Source organism: Barbus barbus, assembly GCF_936440315.1.
Source record: "Barbus barbus genome assembly, chromosome: 12".
NCBI lineage: Eukaryota > Metazoa > Chordata > Actinopteri > Cypriniformes > Cyprinidae > Barbus > Barbus barbus.
The window spans coordinates 17,014,260-17,038,573 of NC_136740.1; the positions used below are offsets into that span (position 1 = coordinate 17,014,260).

At 38.9% G+C, this 24,314-nt stretch overlaps 1 protein-coding gene across 1 annotated transcript in view; it reads left to right on the top strand.

The window, feature by feature from the left end:
* Positions 1-742: 742 nt before the first annotated feature.
* Positions 743-24,314, top strand: part of LOC306878494 (uncharacterized protein) — a 43,631-nt gene continuing 20,059 nt past the window's right edge. The window contains exons 1-2 of the mRNA XM_079430909.1: positions 743-1,117; positions 1,809-1,880. The gene's annotated coding sequence lies outside the window, so the exon portion shown is untranslated. The remainder of the gene's footprint in view (positions 1,118-1,808; positions 1,881-24,314) is intronic.

Below are 24,314 nucleotides of genomic sequence, written 5' to 3' on the forward strand. Positions count from 1 at the left end.
TTTGTCCACTTTTACTATGAGTAACAGCTCTCTAGTATTGTGTCTATGACTCTTGGAGGTACAACTCTTGGAATAAGAGAGAGGGATTAAGACTAAAAAATTGAAATTCATTTAAGGGTAATGGGTAAAGTGTTGTGGTCAATCAAGAACAGTCAAAATCAAGAAGACTAGGGGGAAATGAAAACCGTTTTCAGTCCCTGAACAAAGGGGAGCCTTTCTCTAGGTGGTGCATGCATGCATGCATCTTTGCCAGGACCTCCCTTGGGGTTAAAAGACAAGCATTTACATTAGTTGAGCCTACGACTTGCTCAAAGGAAAGAAGTGAATGGTCTCAGTGCCAGGTTTTTTACAAATATATTAAACCTTAAACAAGAGGAGCCACGTTATATCATTAGTTGTTTATTGCAATTGCCTTTTTCAAATCTAAAATGTTTCCGGTAACACAGGTAACAGTCCTCATTGCTCATTAAGTGTTTACCTTAGGTTACTATGGTGAAAAGGTGTGGTTGGCTCCAAAATCAGTTTTGTGGCATTTTTGTCCCTGTACATTTAGCAGCAGTATGGTAACTATGGAATATCTCACAGAACAAAGAACAATATAGGTGGTGTGGATTGTTGGACCTCTGGGTAAACCGACGTCCTCAAGTTCCTTTGACAAGAAACTGTAAGGTCCAAGAGTGCACCCTGCAAAAGTCCCAAAGGCATGATGTAGGATGGTCGACAGAATATCTAACAAGCTCCTCCCACAACATCGGCAGCCATTTTAAGGTACGTTCCTTAGATACCATGCGCAAAAAATAAAGCTTCCACACGTTGGACATTGAAATGGAGGCCCCGTAGAACTGGAGGCGGGTCTTTTTCTCCATTCGCCATCTTCTCATAGGTTCCAGTGGTCGGGTGTAACGAAATATCCCGGGTTGAGCCACATTGTTTGTTGAATGTGCATGGAGTTGCGCTAACATCGAACCCTTAATGATTTTGTTTTAAATAATGAAGTGTTACAAGCATCTTAAACTTGAACTGAAAGTTTTGGAATATCTTGCGTGCGCATTGCGCAACGGGAAAGGTGTGTAGTCGTACAAAGGAAAACGGCAGCAGCAGGAAGCCGAGCACGACGGTGAGTACGAGCAGTTATAAGGGGGAATAAGCTAATGCCGTTTTGCTGCGTAATTAAACAGGGTACTATAACACTGGGCGTATAAAACACAAGGTAAGATTTAAAGCCAAAATTAGGACGATGGTTTTCGTTGTTTCTCGGATCGCGAGCTCTTGTGTGTGTGCTCTGACTCCAGGTTTCAAGCATGCAGCCCATTTTGTTTTGTGACGTTGGACTTCCATGTTCCCAGCCAGCCAGCTTAGCTTCGTGCTGTGCGTTTCTCTTTCAGATTCTGTTAGCATTATATAAACAACTCAGATGGAACCACGAACGTTTTAAGCACGAACACGGGTGTATTTACATAACGTTACTATACTTGACACCTCTGGTCATTTACTGACTAGTATTTTTTTCGTTTTAGTGGCACTTGCATCACTTTAAAACAGCCACTGGGTTGTCACTGTACAGCTAGCCAGGAGGGACCCATACTGCATCGTTTATTGTTGAAGGTTACCATGGTGAACTTAAGTATATAAAAATATATATCGCGTTTAAAGAATATATTTATTTTATGTAGTTTACAGAATTAGAAACTAGTATGTTTAAGATGTCCATGATAGTAAACTGACTCTGTTGTATACTTATTAATCTACAAGTTTTTCCCCTCATAGAAATAAATACTTGATAATGATGTTAGCCTTTCGTTTTACAGAGTGGATGACCAAGGACAAAACAGTGATAACAGGACTGAGTTTGCTTTTAGAATGTTTACTGGCATATATGGGTGAGTAGACTTTACTAATTTTGTTGGCTGTTTTTAATTATTCACAATATATGGTGTAGCTCATAGAATTTATTGGTGTTTAGTTGCTTTCATGCACAGATAAAGATGAATTCCCCTGATGGGAATGAGAGGAATTATTATTGCTTGATCTTATTTTACAAAATAATAGCCATGTGTAAACACTTTGCCTACTCTGTCAAAGCAGTGCCTTTTTACATTACTGCATACACATTTATGTAACATACAAGTTAGTGTATTATAACAGATCTTACAGTAAGGTTACTGGTGGCATACTCGCTGCCTGCACGTCACCATGTCATCCAACATGAGCATCACATTTAAGTGACTTTAATGCAGCCATTTGTGTACGTGCCTAGACAAAATGGGTTGTTTATAATAGAATAGTCTATATGTTAATATAGATGGTTAATACTAGGCTCTGCCTGTCAACAGCACCGTGCAGCTTAATGTATTTAACTGTTGAAGACTAATTAGTTCTCACATTTAGTTTACACATTTAGAAGTCACTTTTCAGGTCATTCATATAATTTGCTATTATATTAAACCTATAGAATACTAAAGCAGTAGTAAACGTGTTAACAAATTACCTTTCCTTTACTGCAATTTTAAGTGTATGCCGTAAACTTTTCCTCATTAGAAAAGAAAAGAACATGATGAATATTCTAGTATTCATACCAGTAACCTCATAAAAGCTGATGTGTTTTACATTGGGCGGGTTGCCTCATGTGGGCTGCCATGTTGCTATCACGTGGCCAGCTATGTACTACTTGCTTCACCTCTGTAGTCCACTTATTATAGGACACTTTTGTTCTAGCAATGCCAAAGTCACTTGGTTCTCCGAGAATGCATGAACTGATTAAATGAATTCTTGGAATACAGTGTATGTTGCTTTTAGACAATAAATGAATAGATGTTAAACAGTGTATTTTATCATTTGAATCGCTAATGGAAAATTATTGCTTTAGCATGCTGCTGTGTCTACACCAGTATATATGAGTTTAAAACTAAGCTAGCACCATATTGTTTGTTTTGCTTATTATAAGAATCACTGTATATTATATTTCACATCTTCTGCATCTGCTATGTGAAAGCATCACTGCAGCAGGCTCATGTTGTGCTCTTACCTTTGTAATGGTATTGTGCTTTTATTATTACAGTTCAGTATGATATTTAATTAATGTGCCTTTAATTATTACAGTTCAGCATATTGATCTCATTTAAACCATGTTGTAATACACTGTTAATATGTTTATACTACATTTTCAACATGTTTTATACAGAGATCGCGATGTGCTGCACTGCGAAAAAATCTGTGCTGCATCTGTGAATGTTGTAACTTGTAAATCTAGGTACCGAAATTAAAATGTGCTGTGGAAACAGTATTTGTGAAACAGACCATAATTTGCCATAAACTGGCAAAAATGTCATTAAAAAGGACAAACCGAAACAAGAATACACAGATATATTCTGTTTTTGTAAACAAATCAGCGCATGCTTATCATGCTTACCTTTTTGAATATCAGTTTATGTTGATAAATTTCTTCATTATAAGCGGCTCATGTTATGAAAATATTCACACATTGGAATGCTTGGGTAAGATCATGTAACATTAGAACAGCCTTCTCTCTGTGCCGCCATAATTTACTTGCCCGTTTTCATCACTTTTGCTTTAACTTTTGGACACTGGCTCATTCATTAAACTGAGCATCCAATCAGATTTCTCACTCTTGTTGACAGCCCTGACGCAGATACAATGCTGACGTGTTGAATACACTAAAAATAACAAGCCCAACAGACACTTGCCGCCGACACAACCATAAACTGTCAACAAAAAAAGGACGTCGCATCTCCACTTCGACTATGGAAAAGTAAAGCCAAAACATTCTCAGTATGGCCGCTGTCGTCTTGTGAAAATTGTCATTTGGAACCTGAGTCTGCGCAGTAGAATTTCGTTTAGAGCCAGAGTCTGCGCAGTAGTTATCGTGAGGTGGAGCCGCGGAATCAAAGTCCCGCTCAAACTCCTGCAGACCCAATCGCAAGCTCTCCACACCCCATTTTTATAGCATCAAATAACTAAATAAAGCAAACTTATTAGAAAAATGAACACTTGAACGCACATCAGCATGCTGAGAACTACATAAAATTACAAAACGTCTTTGGAAAAAATTTATTTGAGGTATAATTTGATTTAGATTTAGTCTCATGTCCCATTAGATTAGATGGAGAGGGCGGAGTTTATGACCTATACTGCATCTAGTCACCTGGGGACGATCGAAACGTTCTGGCTACACCTTTCAAGACTTGTGCGGCACACTTGGACGCAACATTGACCGACAGCCGACCATCGTCTCGGTGTGTCCTGGCCTTTAGACGAGACCGCAAGACTCAAATTGGCTGTGACAGATGTGAAAGACATCTAAAATGTGTAGTTGTGAGGGATCCACTAGGTTTGACTAACACTGCTAAAAATATTGCTGAAAGATGACTTTACAATAATGTTCAAAACGTTAAAATTAGTGTTAGGCATCATGATGAACACATTACATATTACTACAACACTTATTGATCTAGGTTAATGTTCATTTATAAATATACCATTGTTCATTAAATAATGCTTGTGCAGAATGCATTAATGTTAAATTATACAACTTGAAATTGTAATGTATTAATACGTCAATTAATGGTGTACAGTATTGCATTGCATTTTTTTGGTATTTTATTCAATAACTAATGTAAACAAATTGAACCTTATCGTAAATTGTTTTTGGCTGCACGTTTTATAAACAATCGTATACAGGTGCATCTAAAAAAAAATTGAATATCGTGAAAGTTTTTTTTGTAACTTTTTTAAAAAAAGTAAAACTTTTATAGAGATTCATTACATGTAAATTAAAACATTTAAAAAGGTTTTTTTGTTTTAGTTTTGATGATTAGAGTTTACAGCTCCCGACGGGAGTAAAAAGTCAAATCAGTTACAGCTCATAAAAGTCAAATCCAGTCTCTCAAAATATTGGAATATTTCCTAAGATCAATCAAAAAAAGGATTTGGAAAAACAGAAAAGGTCTTTTTAAAGTATGTTCATTTATGCACTCAATACTTGGTCGGGGCTCCTTTAGCACAAATAACAGCGTCAGTGAGGTCTGGCATAGAAGCGATCAGCCTGTAGCACTATTGAGCCTTCAGCTTGTCTGTGTTGTTGGATCGACTGTTTCTCATCTTTCTCTTGAAAATATCCATATGGGTGTAAGGTAATAAAAAAAGTAATTAATATGTAATTTAAAAAAAGTTTAATTTAGCTCAAAGGGAATCATTTATGATTTTATAGGGATTTGAACAGAATCACTGTTACGGCGATTCACTGAACGAGCCGTATAACAAACTGTGCACTGGATATTAAAATCCAAAATATAGTGAAAACTAGGGATGCACCGATACTGGTATCGGGTCCGATACTACTCGTACTCGTTAAAATGCCCTGATACCAAACGTTGATACCACACGGCGTGTGATAAGTGCCATATTCCGACAAAGAAATGCAAACAACAAACAGCAGAATGGAGTTATTAGAGATTAAGGATGTCTACGAAGTATTGACGCCTGTATAGCTGATGTGCGCGAGCTGATGGGCTAAGCAAAGCGCGCTGAGTGGATTGAGCGCGCAGCGGCACAGATGCACGAGCTCGTCGAGTGAATATCCCTTTCTCACAGACATCACTGGATAGTTTGTAGTTCGGTCGGATATGTCAAAAACAAGTAAAACGATACACTAGTTACTTAATGGTAGGGAGGGAGGGAGAGAGAGAGACCGTGCGCGCACTTCTGTTGTGTGATCTTTATTGATGTTCGCTCACTTGGCACACGCATCATTTGGCTTAAAACTAAATCGTAAATATAAGCCAGTTTATAGGGATATTGACTATAAACCATCATTTATTTTCAACCTTAAGCATACACAACATTCTGGCGAAAGTGAAACTAACAGCCTATGCGCTATGTTCTGTACTTGTCCCTCTCATTCTGCACCAGTACAAATACGTGCTCATGTTGTGCGTGTTTTGCTTGCTTCATGAGTAGGGTGACCACCTGGCAATAGATCTGTTGCGGGACAGTAGATGTGATTTTGCGGGACAATGTGTGAGACAGATACATTTACTACTGTTATGTTATTTAAATACTGATTTACATTACATCCGTTGTCTTGTGCACCGATTTATGTTTCTGCCGATGGATGCCCATTGCTCACACTCCAGGTTGCGCTTCTGGCAACATTAAATCCAGGAGAGAGTATAAGTTTTGAGCTTGCACACGTAGCCCTAATGTCTGATCGAGAGAGAGCGCGCATCTGTTTTGTGTGAGAGTGAAGAGAATCCTGCAAACAGAGACATTTGTTGCATTCTCGCATTACAATAATGCGCTCTGGACACTTGTCATTAAAATAACGCCATAGAAACCGCCTCAAATGAACTATTGAAATGAGAAGAAAGTCGTGTCTGAAAGCTGCAACCGTTTTTGTTTTTTTGTTTTTAATGAAAGGAGAATATCGTGTTTTTCCGTGTGCGCTCCACCATTTCCGTCGGTGGTGCTCGAGCCCTTGATGAGGTCCGCACATCCTTTGTGCCGTCCACGCAGTCGTCATCTGCGGAAAACTCCCTGTCTACGACTGCGTGGGTTGGTTATTTTCTTAGCTAGAACATGACGACTGCGCAAATGGGGTTTTAAATGCCAGTCAGTTTTTAATGTATTTCTTATTTTGGTATTTCAGTTTCTGGGATGAAAAAAAAACAAAACATACAGAATACATAATTGAAATGCGGGACGCACCTTACGTCTTGCAGGATGCGGGACAAAGCTCCCAATTTCGGGACTGTCCCGCAAAATGCGGGACGGGTGGTCACCCTATTCATGAGTGATTATGCATTATATGAGTGGCTTTGGAATATAAATTGCAGCACGTTTCAGATGAAAAAAAAGCAACTTTTATTCCTGAAAATATCACCGTTAGGAGATTATTACAGCAAACGCTTAATTACAGTACTGAGCCAATGCAATGGAGCAGCTCTAATGCTATTAAATTAAGGATGATGAACAAAAAAAAATGAACAGTGAAAGTAACAAACTTGTAAAATACATTTTTAATGGGCATAATTAAGTGTGAAAATAACCGAAGATGATATTAGTCAAATCAAAATAAAGTAAACTGTGACATATTATAACCAAAAATTCTTCATACAGTGGACTACCAGTAAAATTGATACAAATTTGGGACAAAAAATTATTCAGACCGAGTCTGGGAAAAAAAATGAAGTTCAGGTTTGCATGAACCTGGTTTACAGCATGCCCAGGAGACTACAGGCTGTCATTAAGGCTAAGGGTGGCCCGACAAGAGTATTGATAGTTGTGTAAATATTGTCATACAGCTATCTGAATAACTTTTGGTTGATTGTAATCCATTTTGTACCTTTCTATCAAAGTTATCTGACATTATCAAGCTGAATTTGTTCAGACACAGTTTTACTCTGAGTTCTTGTCATATTTTGTTACCATTTTCTAAACTATAGCGAATAAACCGTGATAATGTGAGAAATTTGAAAGGTGTTTGAATAAATTTTGGTTTGATTGTATTTATTTGATAAATGAAGTTAACCAATTAACATTATACATACTCTTTTGGTTTCTGTACCCAATATTTAAAAAATTTACAAATGCAATGAAAGTATCGGTACTCTGTATCAACAAGTACCAAAATAAAAGTATCGGTATCGGGCGAGTACTGGAAAAAGTGGTATCGGTGCATCCCTAGTGAAAACCCTATTAAATAGCACAGTAACAAGATCGGCAGATTAAGACATTATCTTGTGAGCACAAAACACAAGATACTTCTCTTTTCAATATAAATAAGATTTTAACAAAGACATAAACTAATCTAACACATGAACACAAGCATTCACACGTTGCAGAAAGAAAGTGAGGAAAGGATGAGTTTAAGAGAATGGAAATGTGAAATTCCAACTTTAGAGCTCTTCAATTGCATAGATCTGAACAACCATTAATCACTTATTTAACCCTCGCTTTGAGTTCCTCAATGAGGCTAAAATTTATATTAACTGCACCGATTCAGTTAGAATCTGGAGGTACTTGCTTGCTTTGCTAAGGGAATCCCTTTTGTCGTTGTCCTTGCAGGAAAGGGGGTTCCCCGAAGTATCTGATTGGTTGAGAGTTCAGTAGTTTTTGACGTGAGGTCTTGGGCGTTGGCTGAGGATGCGGAGTTGGTCTGGTTGAAGTTTGAAGCGGGTGCAGTTTGAGCTGGACTTTGCAGCAAACTTACATTAGAACACGAAACTCCACGGAAAGAAAAGAACCTAAAGTAAAAGAATAAGAATAAAAGGATGTAACGAGACTAGGTTGGTTTTCTTCTCATTATGGTAGCAGCTGGCACGTGGGCCAGAGCACGCTCAAAGAGCAGCGTCAAAACGCGGTGGCAAAAGAGAAGAGGAGAAGGGAGAGGACCAAGAGGTTGTAAGAGAGCATTTTTAAGAAGGGAGAGTTTAATGGTGTCCTGAGTTTTTAAACTTGGCTTCTGGACACATCCCCTCTGGTGTCTTGACCAATTAGATGGGCTATTATCTTAGCTAAGGGTGTTCCTTCCATCATAAATCAGCATGTTATAAGTCACATGGTGTTATCAGTCACATTGCAAAGTATACTTTTGGACATGATTTCTATAACAAGACTATGATGCATTTGACAGAATTGATTGGAAGAAACATTTAAAGCATGATTTTTCACACTCATGTATACCAAACACGCATCTGAATCTTTCAGCTATTCAATAGTGATTAAAAAATAATGTTCACCTTTAGTTTCTAGTGGCATCATTTGTGGTAAAATGAATTGACCTATCGTGCATGGAGCTCTCTGGCTTCCATTCAGTTTAGAGTGGCTTGCGGATATTAGGTGTGGCGAGGTGTGAAGCTGGGATGCAAACTTCATCTCCTATGTTGCATTCCTCTTGTGCTGCTTTCTGAATGTGGCAGACGTTCTGACCTTCTGTGCTTTGGTGGTTGCTGTTGCACAGACATGAATGTGGTTCTTGTAGTTGGAGTTCATTTAGCAGTTTGTTAGTGAGTGATGGGTGACTGAGGTGATGTTCTCTGGTACCTTAGTTTTCATCAATGGTTGGCCATGAGAGACTTGTTCATTCTGGGTGGTTGTTGAACAGGTGCTTGTCATCTCTGATATGGTGGTTGTACCATGTGATCACTGGCCTTCCGTTCTGTCTCTGGTCACAGCGAGCATGACTCAATTTTGTAGTCATCCGTGTTCAGCTTATCTTGAAGGAACTCTTTCAGTTGTCTCATGACTTGTTCCATGTCTACTGATGGTAAGCTGTCTTGTTATTGTGCATACTCAGCACTGTGCATGTCTGAGTGGTGCTGAGGTGGGTTTCGTTGTCGCTTACCCACACAAGTTGCTCTTGGATGAGTCAGGCGATTTACCTTTGGATGTCTGGTTAGGTTTCCAGTTTGTTGTTATCTTTTGGGTTTCTTGAGAAGCGTGGCATGGATTTTTCCAGCGGTTGGACTGATAGCTGTCGTGGACATGGGGGTCACGTTCTCTGTGCTCTTGATGGAGGACTCTGGTGTTGTGATGCAACTGGGTGTCGTCCAGTGCAGGGCTTGAGTCTTTTTTGACAGAGTTCAAGAGTGTGGAGGTTTTGTTTAGTGATCGACCAATAATTTTTTTTGTTTTGTTTTTTTTATAACCGATACCAATTATTTGCATGTTTATGTGCCCGATAACCGATATGCAGAACCAATATTTATTTACTGTGTGGCGGGAGGAGCCAACGACAGACACAGTGGGCGTGGCGTCAAGCCTCGGAGAGGTTTTTATTAAACAATAAAAAGGGAAAATAAAGTGTCCAAGGGGAAAAGTGTCCAAATAAACAGGGAACCTGGTGTCCTCGCTGTGCCGCGGGGCTAGTGAAGGAGGGTAGTGTTCATCAGGGAAGGGGCGGAGTCCGGTGGCCGCACGCGCTCCCCTCTCGGGGCCGGGAGCGAGTGGCGGCGGCGTCTCGTGCGCGGCTCCTTCCTACTCCTTGGTTCCCGGCGCTTCTGGGGGACTCGACGGCCCGGCATCCTGGCCCGTCAGCCGCCTAACGGGTGCGGCAGTCCTGCTCGACGCACCCTTCCTGGACCCACGAGGACACCAGCGTGCATGCACGGGGAAGAGACCGGTCTCCCGAGGAGAGGCGCGCTCGGCGTTTAACGGCGGCGGTGACGAGGCTCCATTCACATCAGGTGCGCCTCATCACACGCCGCCAGCCGTGAGTATCCAGCGCCCCTCCTCTCTCACACACCCACTCCCGTCGGGAGCCTGGTGAAGGGCGGCGAATACGGGACGGGGTGGTGATGATGGACGGGGGAGGCAGCCGACTCGTCACAACTGTTATAAAGTAAATAAATGACTGCGTGAAGTAAGTCCATACTTCTCTTTGGTTTTTTCCTCCTTTCAGTCATCTTAACAAAAAATGTTTTGAGAATTAGCAGTCTTTCATGCAGGGCTCTAGACTCATTCTTCCCACTGATCTCACTTTTGTGACTAACTTTTTCAGTTGGTCGCACGAGCACATAATTTGGTTGCAATTTGTTTTTTTGTTTTTGCTACAACATTTGATTACTCAGTGCATGCTGATTAACTTTTATCATAGTTTATAGTTATATGGTAACGAAAGTGTTCAACATTCAACTCGTTCTTTTTCATCGGTATTATTTGTGATTGTAAATTTTGTGAACAGGAATTCCTTTTTTCGTGCGCTTTCACTTTCAAATTTGCGATCTTGGTGTCACATTTTACAAGAAAAGATAATTGTCTGTTTTGCTTATCTACACCTTTCACTTTTTAAGACTAAAACAAAAGATGGATTCGTTGTTATTCTTAATTGAAAAGCACAACAACAATAAAACAGTACGTTGACAATGACAAACTAGCTTACATAACATTTATTAACAACAACGAATAAGACCAGGCATGGCACAGGACACATCACATGCTGTACTATATACCGAGTATATTACAGAATGTTTAGCAAACTCTGAGGCAGCAAATAAATATTATTATTATTTTTTTTTAAATTAAGGAAAGCCTCCACAGCATAACGTGAGGTAAACAGCAAAGAAGATAAGCTCCTCAAAATGAAAACAAAAAGAAAAGTAAAACTAAACTGGCTGTAGCTGACAGGACTTGCATGTTTTTTTCTACAAGAACACCAGCATGTTCACCTTCTCTGGTTTAAGAAGCGGTCTTTTACTTTAGTTTGAAAACAAAATCCTCCATTGCGCTCCATCCGCGACGCGCACCTTCGCGCTCGTGCTGACGCGGCGAGTATAAACCAGGCTCTACCCACGAAGCGCTCGCGCTGAAAGCACCTCTCATCACGTGATCAGTGAAATCTTTTACCCCATGCAACACTGAACTCTGATACTACGACCCCCCCAGCTCCCCACATCCCCAGGACCTTCCACACCCCCCACCCACTTACAAACTTTGACCAGCACCTGTCACTTGTGCAGCATTGGACTGATCACTACCTCATCCAGCATTGACTGCAAACTACCTCTTCGCATAGTCTGATAAAAAGACAATTCTTTTGTCACTTTAACAGACTGATAAGCTCTTCTTGCACTACACGTATATTTGCACAGTTTTGTTTTATTTAACTGGTTTGCACTCTATCTGCCATGTGCCTTATGCCACTTTATCTATCTCTTTTTTTTTTCTACAATGTCCTCATTGTATATCTGTATAGTTGTATGTACATATATTTAAACTGTATTTATCGGTATTTGAACGTCTACTGTCAGTGTTTAATGTTAACTGTATGCACCAAGGGTCTGAGAGTAATGCAATTTCAATCCTCTGTATGTATGTGCCATGTGGAAGAATTGACAATAAAGCAGACTTGACTTGACTTGTTTGGTTTCTAAAGCAGTTAACAGTCCATGTTCAGAGTCTGTAAACTCTTTAATCAGGACTTCACGAAGTAGCTGGTAGTCTGACTTTGCTTGACTGGGCTGTCGATCTAGATAGTTTCGTACCTCGGAACTGGACGTGGCTCTAAGGAGATATAACCTGTCTCTGTCAGTCACATGAGGTCTCATTTTCAGATAGGTCGATATCTTGAAGATGGGCCTGGATGGGCACTCTGTAGAGTTCGGGTTGAACCTGCTGATGTTTTTAGACAGCTTGTCGAGGTCTTTGATGGTCATCCTATGTGCAGCTCTGAGGTCTGCTTGGATGGGAGGTTTTCTTTCGTTGACAGGAAAGAGTTCTGTGGCGAAGGCAGGTAAGGTTTTGGGTTGTGGCCCTTCGCTTCTGTCGCTGTATACCAGTTCTTGGATGTGGGACTCTGCTCTGCTCAGCAGAGGTGAGGCGTAGAGCTGTTTCTCTCGCCTTGGCTCTTGTTTCTGCTCATAAGCATGTTTAAGTTCTTTTCTGACCATGTAGAGCTGATCGTTGGTATAGTCTATTTGTTGGGTCAGATCGTCTATTTTAGTACTGTACCTTTCAAGGTGGTCTTTCAAGGCACTGATTTCAGCATTCTTGTCGCTGATGTCATTCTTGGCTTTCTCTAGGAGCTGTTCAGCATACTGGAGTCTGTTTACCAGGTCTTTCTGGGCAGCCTTTGCATGTTGTTGGTCGAGCTGAGGAGCTGTCAGGGCTGCTTGGAGCTCCTTAACTTGTTCCGTTGTTTCCTGCTCCCTCTCGTTGGGTGCTTTGAGTTGATCTTGATCTTTCACTTCCAGCTTGTCTATGCGGCGTTGAGCATGTGTCAGCTCCTCTTGAAGGTGGATGACGTGCTTGTCGCTCAGTTTCAGCTGGGTCGTGAAGGCATAGCTTAGGGAGCTGGTGATTTTGACTAGTTCCTCATGGTTGTTGTTCTGGTTTAAATCTTGTGTCAGGAATCTTCTCAGGATTAGGATTATTATTAAAAATAATAACCGTTCAAGGATCTTGGGGGTGAGGCTGTCTGTCGTGCCTCTCAGCCAAGTGTTCCCATCTTCCCCTTGTGCAAAGGGGTCTGCAGTCTGCATCATGTTGGCACGCTAGGGAGAAGAGAGACTGACACAGATCTGTGTGAAGTAAAAGCCTATGTGTGGTGCGACAACTAAGTGTTGTGTCAGTGATTTTGAACCACTAGTGCAGTGTGGTTATGACTGTGTTGGTCTCAGGGTGTCTAGGTAGTAGACTAAAGATGTGAAAACTTCGTCACTCTAATGAGAAAGAGGGAAAAGGTGAAAAACAAATTCAATTAAAATAAACAATTCCCTTTTTTTTCTCAAATGAGGAAATTTATTTATTTATTTCTTTCAATTAAATGTTATCAAGATATCGACAATATTATTAACTCTGTTTTAGGCAAACGAATATAAAAATGATTCTGATCTCTCTTTTCTTAGTCTGACAGGATTGACTACGTACCTTACAGTTGGACCGCTCACCAGGGAGGCTGCGAAGGCAACGGTTGCTCAAAACGTCTCAATTAAAATTGATCTCAGCGTTGCATGAGATGTTAAAATTTTAATTGCGTTAGAATTGATTGATTGGTCCTTACAGGTCCCCACAAATGTGAAAAGTGAAGAGGAAAGAAAGCAGGATAGAACAGGAGAGAAGAGAAAGAGACAGGAAATTGAGTGGATCGGGTCCACTAGCAAGCGGTTATGCCCGACTACGAGTAGAGCGTTGTTTTCAGTTGCTCCACAACTAATCAACAAAAATAAATTTTGGGTGAAAGAGATTTTGTCTCTTTAATTTATTTGAACTCGTAGTGAGGGATAATACTGTCTCCTATTAAGGCTCAGGAGAGACAAAGTAAAATGAAAAGTAATAAAATAAGCAAAATAAAATAAGCAATAATAACATGAAATTAAATAAAGGAGAAAATTAGTAAATAAAAATAGTGGCTAGGTGTATAAGCAAAACAGGAAGAATGAGGGGATAAAACGCAATAAAGTAATGAGTGATTATAAGTCCGAATAGAATCTATTAATATGGGTAATAAATCAATTAGAATAAGTTTACTTAAACTTTCAAAGTTCAAGACTTATTTGTACCTAAAATGATTAGGCCCAGAAGAGAATACTAGTAGTATTGATTATATGAAATTATCTGAGGGGGAAATTTTAATGATTCCAAATAAATTTAATGTTTTAATTAAATTTAGAATTTGGCACAATTAATAATTGTGAACTAGTATTTCCCTTTCTAGTAAAATGCAAATAAGTGGTAAGAAGTGAGAAATAAGAAAGACCAACAAGTCTATTAGTTGAGAGGTGTTTAAAGAGTTAAACCACTTTAGCTTTTCAAACACGCACTGTATTAAACCACTGGATGTTAATGCTAACTGCTAACCTTTGAGGCTAATGGCTTTAGCATATATTTGTACCATGTAAACAACCGTTTCATTAGCTTAGCAACAGCATGAGTTTGTTTACAATAGCATCGATGTGCTGCGCGTGCGCAGTTCAAAGTTGCTTCCAGAAGTAGGTTAAGACTTCCGTGTCACGACCGTAACTGTGGCAACCAAAACCAACTCTAGTGGACTAGAACATGAATTGTTGCATTGCCAGTAAAGTTAAGCATGTTACATGAAGTGTCGGCGCATTTCAACACTGTACAAATAAACAACAGTTTTAGTTGGTTCTGCGATGTGGCGCTTAAACTCTCAGTTCGTTCAGAGTTAGACTTAAACTTTATTCAATAACCGCTTCGTGCTGCAGTTGGGGAAACACTGATGGTGTATCAGAAGCCGTGCCAGTTTCTCTGGACACATAAACAACAGGTTTTCTTCGCTGTTGGTTCAAAGTTAAACTTTACTTGATAAAGCTTTTAAAAACTCCCATTAAAATCTCCCGGACACACGCAGTGTTGAGCGAGATTAAATTCACTTAGTGAACAGTGTACACAAACAGACAAGCATAATTATCTAATGTTTAACCAAGGGAGTCATAGATGATTTGACAATGGAACACGCATTTAATCAAATTATGAATAATTGCTTTGACAAGTAGGATCTGAGGAACTCGCTCAAAACTATTCTTTATCCACTGATTTATTTCTCTTTGGCAAGCATTTTTAAGAAGAAGAGAGAGGACCAAGAGGTTGTAAGAGAGCATTTTTAAGAAGAAAGTTTGATGGTGTCCTGAGTTTTAAACTTGGCTTCTGGACACATCCCCTTTGGTGTCTTGACCAATTAGATAGGCTATTATCTTAGCTAGGGGTGTTCCTTCCATCATAAATCAGCATGTTATCAGTCACATGGTCCAAATTTTACAGGCTCTTGCAAAGTATACTTTTGGACATGATTTCTATAACAAGACTATGATGCATTTGACAGAATTGATTGGAAGAAACATTTAAAGCATGATTTTTCACACTCGTACATACCAAACACACATTTGAATCCTTCAGCTATTCAATGGTGATAAAAAAAAAAAAAAACATTCATAATATTTGATTAAAACATGATAATATAATGTGTGGGTTACAAACATAATATAGGTTATTTCTATGCAGAGAAATAACTCATAGGTCCTTTTAAGATGATTTTTAGTACATATGAACAGATTGTCTCTAGTGTGAAGTTCTATGGATAATAAGAGGCATGTTCTGTGACGACCAGAGGGAGGTTAAAAGGTCTCCTAAGGAATTCAAGTCTTTGTCTTGTATGGGGGAAGACCTGCCCAAGAGAGTCTGTAGCTCGTGATTTTCTATCACAGGTTTACATGTGACCATCAGTCTTGATTACTTGCAACAAATTTGACAGTCTCCTTCCTGAATTGGAATCATCAATAAGTGTTCTTTTGTCTCAAGGTTGTAAGCTATTCTGTGAAAGAGGCTTGCTGGTTAGTTTGCTTGCTTCAGACTAGTTGGAGCTAGAAATCTGATTTACGATGTCCTGTTTCCTTGGGCCTCTCTGTGGGATTCCAGCTCCTCATGTTTCAATGTTCTGATCGCATCTTAAATTTGTCTGATTCAGTCTCTGATATCCTACATTGGGTTCAGGTCAGACATGTTGGCTGGCCAATCAAGCACAATAATATCATGGTCAGCAAGCCACTTGGAAGTGGTTTTGTACTGTGGCCAGGTGCTAAAGTCCTACTGCAAAAGGAAATCAGCATCTCCGTAAAGCTTGTCAGCTGATGGAAGCATAAAGTGCTCCAAAATCTCTTGGTGGATGGCTGCATTGACTTTGGACAAAACACAATGGACCAACACCAACAGACGTCACAGCACCCCAAATCATCGACTTCCGGAAACTTCACACTGGACTTCAAGCAGCTTGGATTCTGTGCCTCTCCAGTCTTCCTCCAGACTGCATCTGACGTTGTTTCTGTTTCAGAAGTGGCTTGGTAGCCCTTTTCCTGAAGATGTCTGAGCGTGGTGACTCTTGATGCACTGATTCCAGCTTCAGTCCACTCCTTGTGAAGCTCTCCCAAGTGTTTGAATCGGCTTTGCTTGACCGTATTCTCAAGCTTGCAGTCATCCCTGTTGCTTGTGCAGCTTTTCCTACCCAATTTCTTCCTTCCAGTCAACTTTGCATTTAATATGCTTTGATACAGCACTCTGTGAGCAGCCACCCCTTTCAGTAATGACCAGAGGTGGGTAGAGTACTCAAACTGTACTCAAGTAAAAGTACTTCTAGAAATATTTACTCAAGTAAAAGTAATCGTCTGAATAGTTACTTGAGTAAGAGTAAAAAAGTATCGGATAAAAACACTACTCAAGTACTTAGTTACTAGTTACTTTGGATCATATAGGTACTGAATATAGTCTATTTTTATTTAGATGTATAGATTACATTTATATAATGTGTGTGTGTTCCGTTCAATATATTTTTATTTTTGTTTTATTTTTTAATGTAATTTATTTCAGTGATGCAGATCAGAATTTTCATCAGCCTTTTTCGCCAGTCTTCAGTGTCACATGATCCTTCAGAAATCATTCCAATATGTTGATTTATTATCAATGCTGCTCTTTTTAGCTTTCTATTCATCAAAGAATCCCGAACAAAATGTCACAGGTTCCAAAAAATATTAAACAGCAAAACTGTTTCCAACACTGGTAATAAATCAATATATTATAATGATTTCTGAAGGATCATATGACTCCGAAAACTGGAGTAACAGCTGATGAAAATTCTGATTTGCATCACTGAATTAAATTATATTTTAAAGTAAATTAATTATGTATTATTCTATAACCTCTGACACTGAAACCTCTGAAAACTCCTCACATGACTGCTCTGAACATAACGAAACGAATGCATATTGACGGATCTTCTGTTCTGCAAAATGTAAACAAATGTAGCCTATATTTTTGCAAGCGTAAATATTGTAAAAATATGAATATTAATTGTGTCTGGAACAGGCTGCGCAGAGCTAACGCGCGTTTCGCGGGTGTTCATTTCACACTCTGTGACGGCTTATTTAATGTATAAATTATACATTGTATTTAATGTAAGGTAGGCTTACATGTACAACAAACTGGTAATGTCATAGTGGTATCGTGGCCTATACCTGTGGAACAGTAGACAGCACACGCGGTGTTCATCTAATAAAATATCTTCATATAACTCTAACAAACAAGCCTTTGCAGATTTGCTTTCAATTGACTGTAGATCCAAAGTCACGTCTTCATCGCTCTTGATGTTTTTAAACTTTCTGTTATCTGAGTGAGAACCGCTTCAGAGACTCAGCGCGTGCGGCAGGGAACTGAACGAATCATTCAAACTGATTCGCGAACCGATTCACTGGTTTGCCAACTAGTTTGATAAAGCCTTTAAACAGAATCGGCTCAAAAGAATGAATCATTCGCGAATGGGCATCGTTCATTGCCCAGAGAAAAGTAGACGGCGCGTTTGGAATAAGCCGAAGCATTTTTAACTTGTATTTCATTAAGATAAAGTAACGAGAGGAGAGTTGCCCACAGTAATGAAGTAAAAGTACGGTTTTTTTTCTCTAAAAATATACTCGAGTAAGAGTAAAAGTACCCATTTTAAAATATACTCTAAAAGTATGTTACCCAAAAAATGTACTCAAGTAAATGTAACGAAGTAAATCCCACCTCTGGTAATGACCTTCTGTGACTTACCCTCTTTGTGGAGGGTGTCAATGACTGTCACCCATTGCCAAGCCAGCAGTCTTCCCCATTGTGGTTTCAAAGAACAAGAGATACCCGGAATTTATACTTTAGGGATGGTCATTTAATGAAACGCAAATGTAAATATTCTAATATTTTGAGATACTAAATTTTTGACTTTCATGAGCTGTAAGCTCTAATCATCAAAATTATAATAAAACTTTTGACATGTTTTACTTTACATGTAATGAATCTAGAATATATGAAAGTTTCACATTTTGAAATGTTACAAAAAAAGAGAACTTTTTCACGATATTCTATTTTTTGAGATGCAACTGTATTTGAATATGATGAAATAGCTAAATTCAAAGATTTAAATTAATCCTTGAAAGTAGGGCTGCACAATGTATCGTTTCAGCATCGATATCGCGATTGTGCAATGTTCAGTAGGCCTATACTGGTCGTTATATTTATACTGATTTTCTTTGCTCACACACAGACACAACAGCGGAGTATTTCTTCGATACCACTGCAAAAACTACTAACCTTAAGTTCAAACATGATTAAAGAAACAAGTGTGAATAACCATAAGAACAAACACACAAATTACAAGCATAGATAAACAGAACAATGTTACAAATAAAATAAGGTCTGTAGTAGGGCTGCACGATAAATCGCATTGATTATGTGCATCGCAACAGTAAAGCCAGTTCTGTGATTAGTAGTAAATCTCCATCACGTGCTTTCAGATGGAGCGGCATTTAATACTCGGAGCCATAGATCACTGACAAGCTAAGCAATAACGTGTTCATAATCACAGATGAATCGCATGAATCGACTTTTTGAATATTAGTTTTGCCTGAAATGCCGATCCCTATTATGCCCCTTTTTACCATATATAATATAAGTCTCTGGTGTCCCCAGAATGTGACTGTGACGTTTCAGCTCAGGATACCCCACAGATCATTTATTATATCATTTTGAAAATGCCTATTTTGAGTAAGCAGAAACGCTGTTTTTGTGCATGTCTCTTTAAATGCAAACAAGCTGTTTGTACCTGTCCCCTTTTCCAACCTAGGGCTGTGCCTTTACAGCTCGTTCCTCAGATACTCTGCTTAAAAACATCTGATTGTTTTGATGGTCATGTCTACATGCGCACAGAAAGCAGCTGTCACATGGCATGTGAGTACTAAACTAAGTTCATGTTTTATTGCACTTAAACTGTCAAATACACACAAGTTTGTTAAAAACACACGCGAGTTACTCAAACAGTTGGTAATGTGTGTAATGGTAAACAGCAAGGAAAGAAATTGCATGTTTATAATAGGGCTGTCAAATTGGCTGAAAAACTAAATTCGACTAAAGAATTATCTTCAAATTTAAAAGGCATAATTTCTGTTAGGGGGAAAAAGCTTAGGGCTCATCGAGCAAAATATTACCGTACTAATGCACATTTCTTACATAGACTGTAAGAAAGCAATAACAAAACAAGACTATCTTTGAAAAAAGTGCATATTGTTTAAAATAATGTTTATAAACCATACATAATTATGTTGCTTAAACGATTAGAAACAACAAGCACCATGCAAATATAGTTTAATACTGAAAACCAATAACAAAGAGTAGCCTACTTTTTTCATTTAAAAACATGAGATGCAGTGGGATGCAGAAAAAAAGCCATAAAGTCTCGAGGAAGGATTTTTTTTTTTTAACTTGCGTTAATTTGACATGGCTTTCTAAACATGCCGGGCTTTTGTGCGAGACGTGAGTGCATCGGTGATAGATGTCCCTCTAGAAAATGCGATAAATATGCATTCTGTGTGAACGGCTTGGTTTCAGTTTTGACACAACATCATCTCCGCATTGATGTTCTCTCTTTCCACTATATTTTGAATGAGCACTGCCGCATCCAGTGGGTTCAACTGGATAAGCTAAAAAAAAAAAATAATAATAATTAAAATGCAATGACATCTACATCGGCATCGCATCTTGTGTGCCACATATAAGGCTGCCTGACACACATTTAAAATTCGAATGCAGTGTTTTTGCATTCGAATGTGGATTTTTATTTTAAATTCAACGAATATTCAAATTGATTTATTTTTATTTTATTTTTTTTATTTTTGACCGCTCTAGTTTGTTAGATCTGGGTGGCATCAGCGTAATAATATACAAGTGCTGGTCATAAAATTAGAATATCATGAAAAAGTTGATTTATTTCGGTAATACCATTCAAAAGTGAAACTTGTATATTAGATTCATTCATTACACACAGACTGATATATTTCAAATGTTTATTTCCTTTAATTTTGACGATTATAACTGACAACTAATGAAAGTCCCAAAATCAGTATCTCAGAAAATTAGAATATTGTGAAAATGCTTAATATTGAAGACCCCTGGTGCCACACTCTAATCAGCTAATTAACTCAAAACACCTGCAAAAGCCTTTAAACGGTCTCTCAGTCTAGTTCTGTAGGCTACACAATCATGGGGAAGACTGCTGACTTGACAGTTGTCCAAAAGACGACCATTGACACCTTGCACAAGGAGGGCAAGACACAAAAGGTCATTGCTTAAGAGGCTGGCTGTTCACAGAGCTCTGTGTCCAAGCACATTAATAGAGGGGCGAAGGGAAGGACAAGATGTGGTAGAAAAAAGTGTACAAGCAATAACCGCACCCTGGAGAGGATTGTGGAAAAAAAAAAAAAACATTCAAAAATGTGGGGAGATTCACAAAGAGTGGACTGCAGCTGGAGTCAGTGCTTCAAGAACCACCACGCACAGACATATGCAAGACATGAGTTTCAGCTGTCGCATTCCTTGTGTCAAGCCACTCTTGGACAAAAGACAGCGTCAGAAGCGTATTGACTGGACTGCTGCTGAGTGGTCCAAAGTTATGTTCTCTGATGAAAGTAAATTTTGCATTTCCTTTGGAAATCAAGGTCCCAGAGTCTGGAGGAAGAGAGGAGAGGCACATAATCCATGTTGCTTGAGGTCCAGTGTAAAGTTTCCACAGTCATTGATGGTTTGGGGTGCCATGTCATCTGATGGTGTTGGTCCATTGTGTTTTCTGAGGTCCAAGGTCAACGCAGCCGTCTACCAGGAAGTGTTAGAGCACTTCATGCTTCCTGCTGCTGACCAACTTTATGGAGATGCAGATTTCATTTTCCAACAGGACTTGGCACCTGCACACACTGCCAAAGCTACCAGTACCTGGTTTAAGGACCATGGTATCCCTGTTCTTGATTGGCCAGCAAACTCGCCTGACCTTAACCCCATAGAAAACCTATGGGGTATTGTGAAGAGGAAGATGCAATACGCCAGACCCAACAATTCAGAAGAGCTGAAGGCCACTATCAGAGCAACATGGGCTCTCATAACACCTGAGCAGTGCCACAGACTGATCGACTCCATGCCACGCCGCATTGCTGCAGTAATCCAGGCCAAAGGAGCCCCAACTAAATATTGAGTGCTGTACATGCTCATACTTTTCATGTTCATAGTTTTCAGTTGGCCAACATTTATAAAAAAATTTTTTGCATTGGTCTTAATTGATATTCTAATTTTCCGAGATACTGAATTTGGGACTTTCATTAGTTGTCAGTTATAATCATCAAAATTAAAAGAAATAAACATTTGAAATATATCAGTCTGTATGTAATGAATGAATCTAATATACAAGTTTCACCTTTTGAATGGTATTACTGAAATACATAAACTTTTTCATGATATTCTAATTTTATGACCAGCACCTGTACAGTAGGCTAAATTAATCAATAAATCCACTGATTTCTTGTCTCCTCTAAGACTGGGACTCGTGAGTGCAGCCAAAGACAGAACAGTTAGCATGCTTTGCTCAAACTTTCGCCATTAGAACTGGTACACTGTTGTCGCTTGCGACAACACAATGGTGGAGCTGTGGGTGGTAACTTGGAGATTAAGGGGTGGTAATATTATAATAAGATCCATTTCTACACCAGGGGGAGCGAAATCTGAGTGACTTTCATATAAAGGCTTACAAAAAATTTTTTACTGGGTTAATCTATTTCACGTTTGCTGGGCTAAGGCACTTAAACCTGGAAAAAGTCAGATTTTTGTCACTTTTAATGGGGCCCAGCTTTGTGCATGGGAGTTTTATCATATTGATATAGAAAATGACCCAACTAAGGTCTTTTAACATAATTGAAAGCACGCCTTCTATGCAATTCTATGAAATTGAATCTACTATGTAATTGTATGCAGCAGCATTAAGATTTGTCCTCTGAGAGTTTATTGGAATAACCTAACCTGTTGAGTAGAAAGGGCTGTCCACATACCTTGGGCCTTATCGTTTATCTGGAGCTTTTCTTTACATTTTCTATACCTGTTTTACAAAACAGGATTTGGGGCAACTCTGCTGTCTGGGGTTCAGAGCATGGGTCATGGCATTGAAAATTACATTTTCAACCATAAACAACTGTCTATTAAGGCAGAGATTCCACCCATTCATAGTGACAACAGCCAATCACATACTTTTCTGGTGTTGCATGAACGGGATTGGCTAGAGTCTGCGCTAGGGTATTTGCATAAGGCAATATGATTGGCTGACGCCTGCGTTGGCACTTGAAAAGTTTTCAACTTCTGCCACAAGCAACGCCAGTGAAGCGACGCAACAGACCCACAATTCAGCTGAACATATTCTTCTCTCTAATAAAGGCAGGAATCTCTGTGTGTCTGTTTGCATTTTTATGATGTCGAAACATTCATCCAATCGACTTCACGCGTGGCAGGTGTTTTGCTGCGGAACCAAGGAAGTGCAGTGTCACATTTTGGTGCAATATGGACACGCAACACGTTCAGAATTAATAAACTTTTAATAAACTACAGAACAGCGCGAGCCGGAAGCGGTGTGCCTCATGCGGGCAGGGCTTATATGCTCCGAGAACGGACACTGCACTAGTGATACAAAACACACAGGTCTGTTAAGACTAAGATCAATACTTTTAATAAGATATCTTAACATTTTTCTAACAAACCAATCACTCCCAAATCAGAAATTCGCAGCACAGTAATTACTGACACTGTAAAGGATAGGCTATTTAAATAAAAGAATGAAAAATAAATGAACGAAGTTCAACGAACTCTAATAAATAAAGAACACTGTAGCATACTTTTCAATAACAGCATCACACATTTTAATTAATAAACAGTTTAAATAAAATTAAATGAATTTCCTTATAGAATAAAACAAACTGTAATAGGCTAAACAGAACAAGGTAACGTTAGGCTGGCTAGACAGCTCATATTTCTAAATTAATGGGTCTCATATAGCGATTAAAGGATTAGTTCACTTTTAAAAAAAACTTTTGCTGATAATTTACTCACCCCCATGTCATCCAAGATGTCCATGTCTTTCTTCAGTCGAAAATAAATTAAGGTTTTTGAAAACATTTCTCCATATAATGGACTTCAATGGGACCCAAACGGTTCAAGGTCCAAATGACAGTTTCAGTGCAGCTTCAAAGGGCTTTAAACGATACCAGACGATGAATAAGGATCTTATCTAGCGAAACGATCGGTCATTTCAAAAATAAATAAAGTTTTATAAGCACAAATGCTCGCCTTGCTCTGTTCTGTGATGCGCGTTCGTGACGTCACGTAATACGCAATTATGTTGAAAAGGTCACGGTTGATGTAAAATCCAAAATTTTCTTTTAGGCTTTTTAATATTAAAACACCCAGGATATGCACACGAAATGGGCATTTTAAACGATAAACTGACACAAAGACATTTGAATATGTGTATATGGTCCTCCTTCCGCACATTTGTAAACACTGACTGGGTCAAAGTCAACCGTGACCTTTTCAACGTCATTGCGTATTACGTGACGTCACGAACGCGCATCACAGAACAGAGCAAGGCGAGCTGCATTGAAACTGGCATTTGGACCTTGAACCGTTTGGGTCCCATTGAAGTCCATTATATGGAGAAATGTTTTCATCAAAAACCTTAATTTCTTTTCGACTGAAGAAAGAAAGACATGGACATCTTGGATGACATGGGGGTGAGTAAATTATCAGCAAAAGTTTTTTTTAGAAGTGAACTAATCCTTTAAATCCACTATGGCATCTGTTATCTCTCTCTCTCTTTTCTCTGTTATTCGCAAGTATTTTCCAAGCAAATTAAGTGCACGTTTTTATACTGTGTAAAATTACTGATTAACATGGCGGATAAAAACAATTTTTTTTTTTTTACACCACCAATATAGGCTACTATAGGCGTACTACTT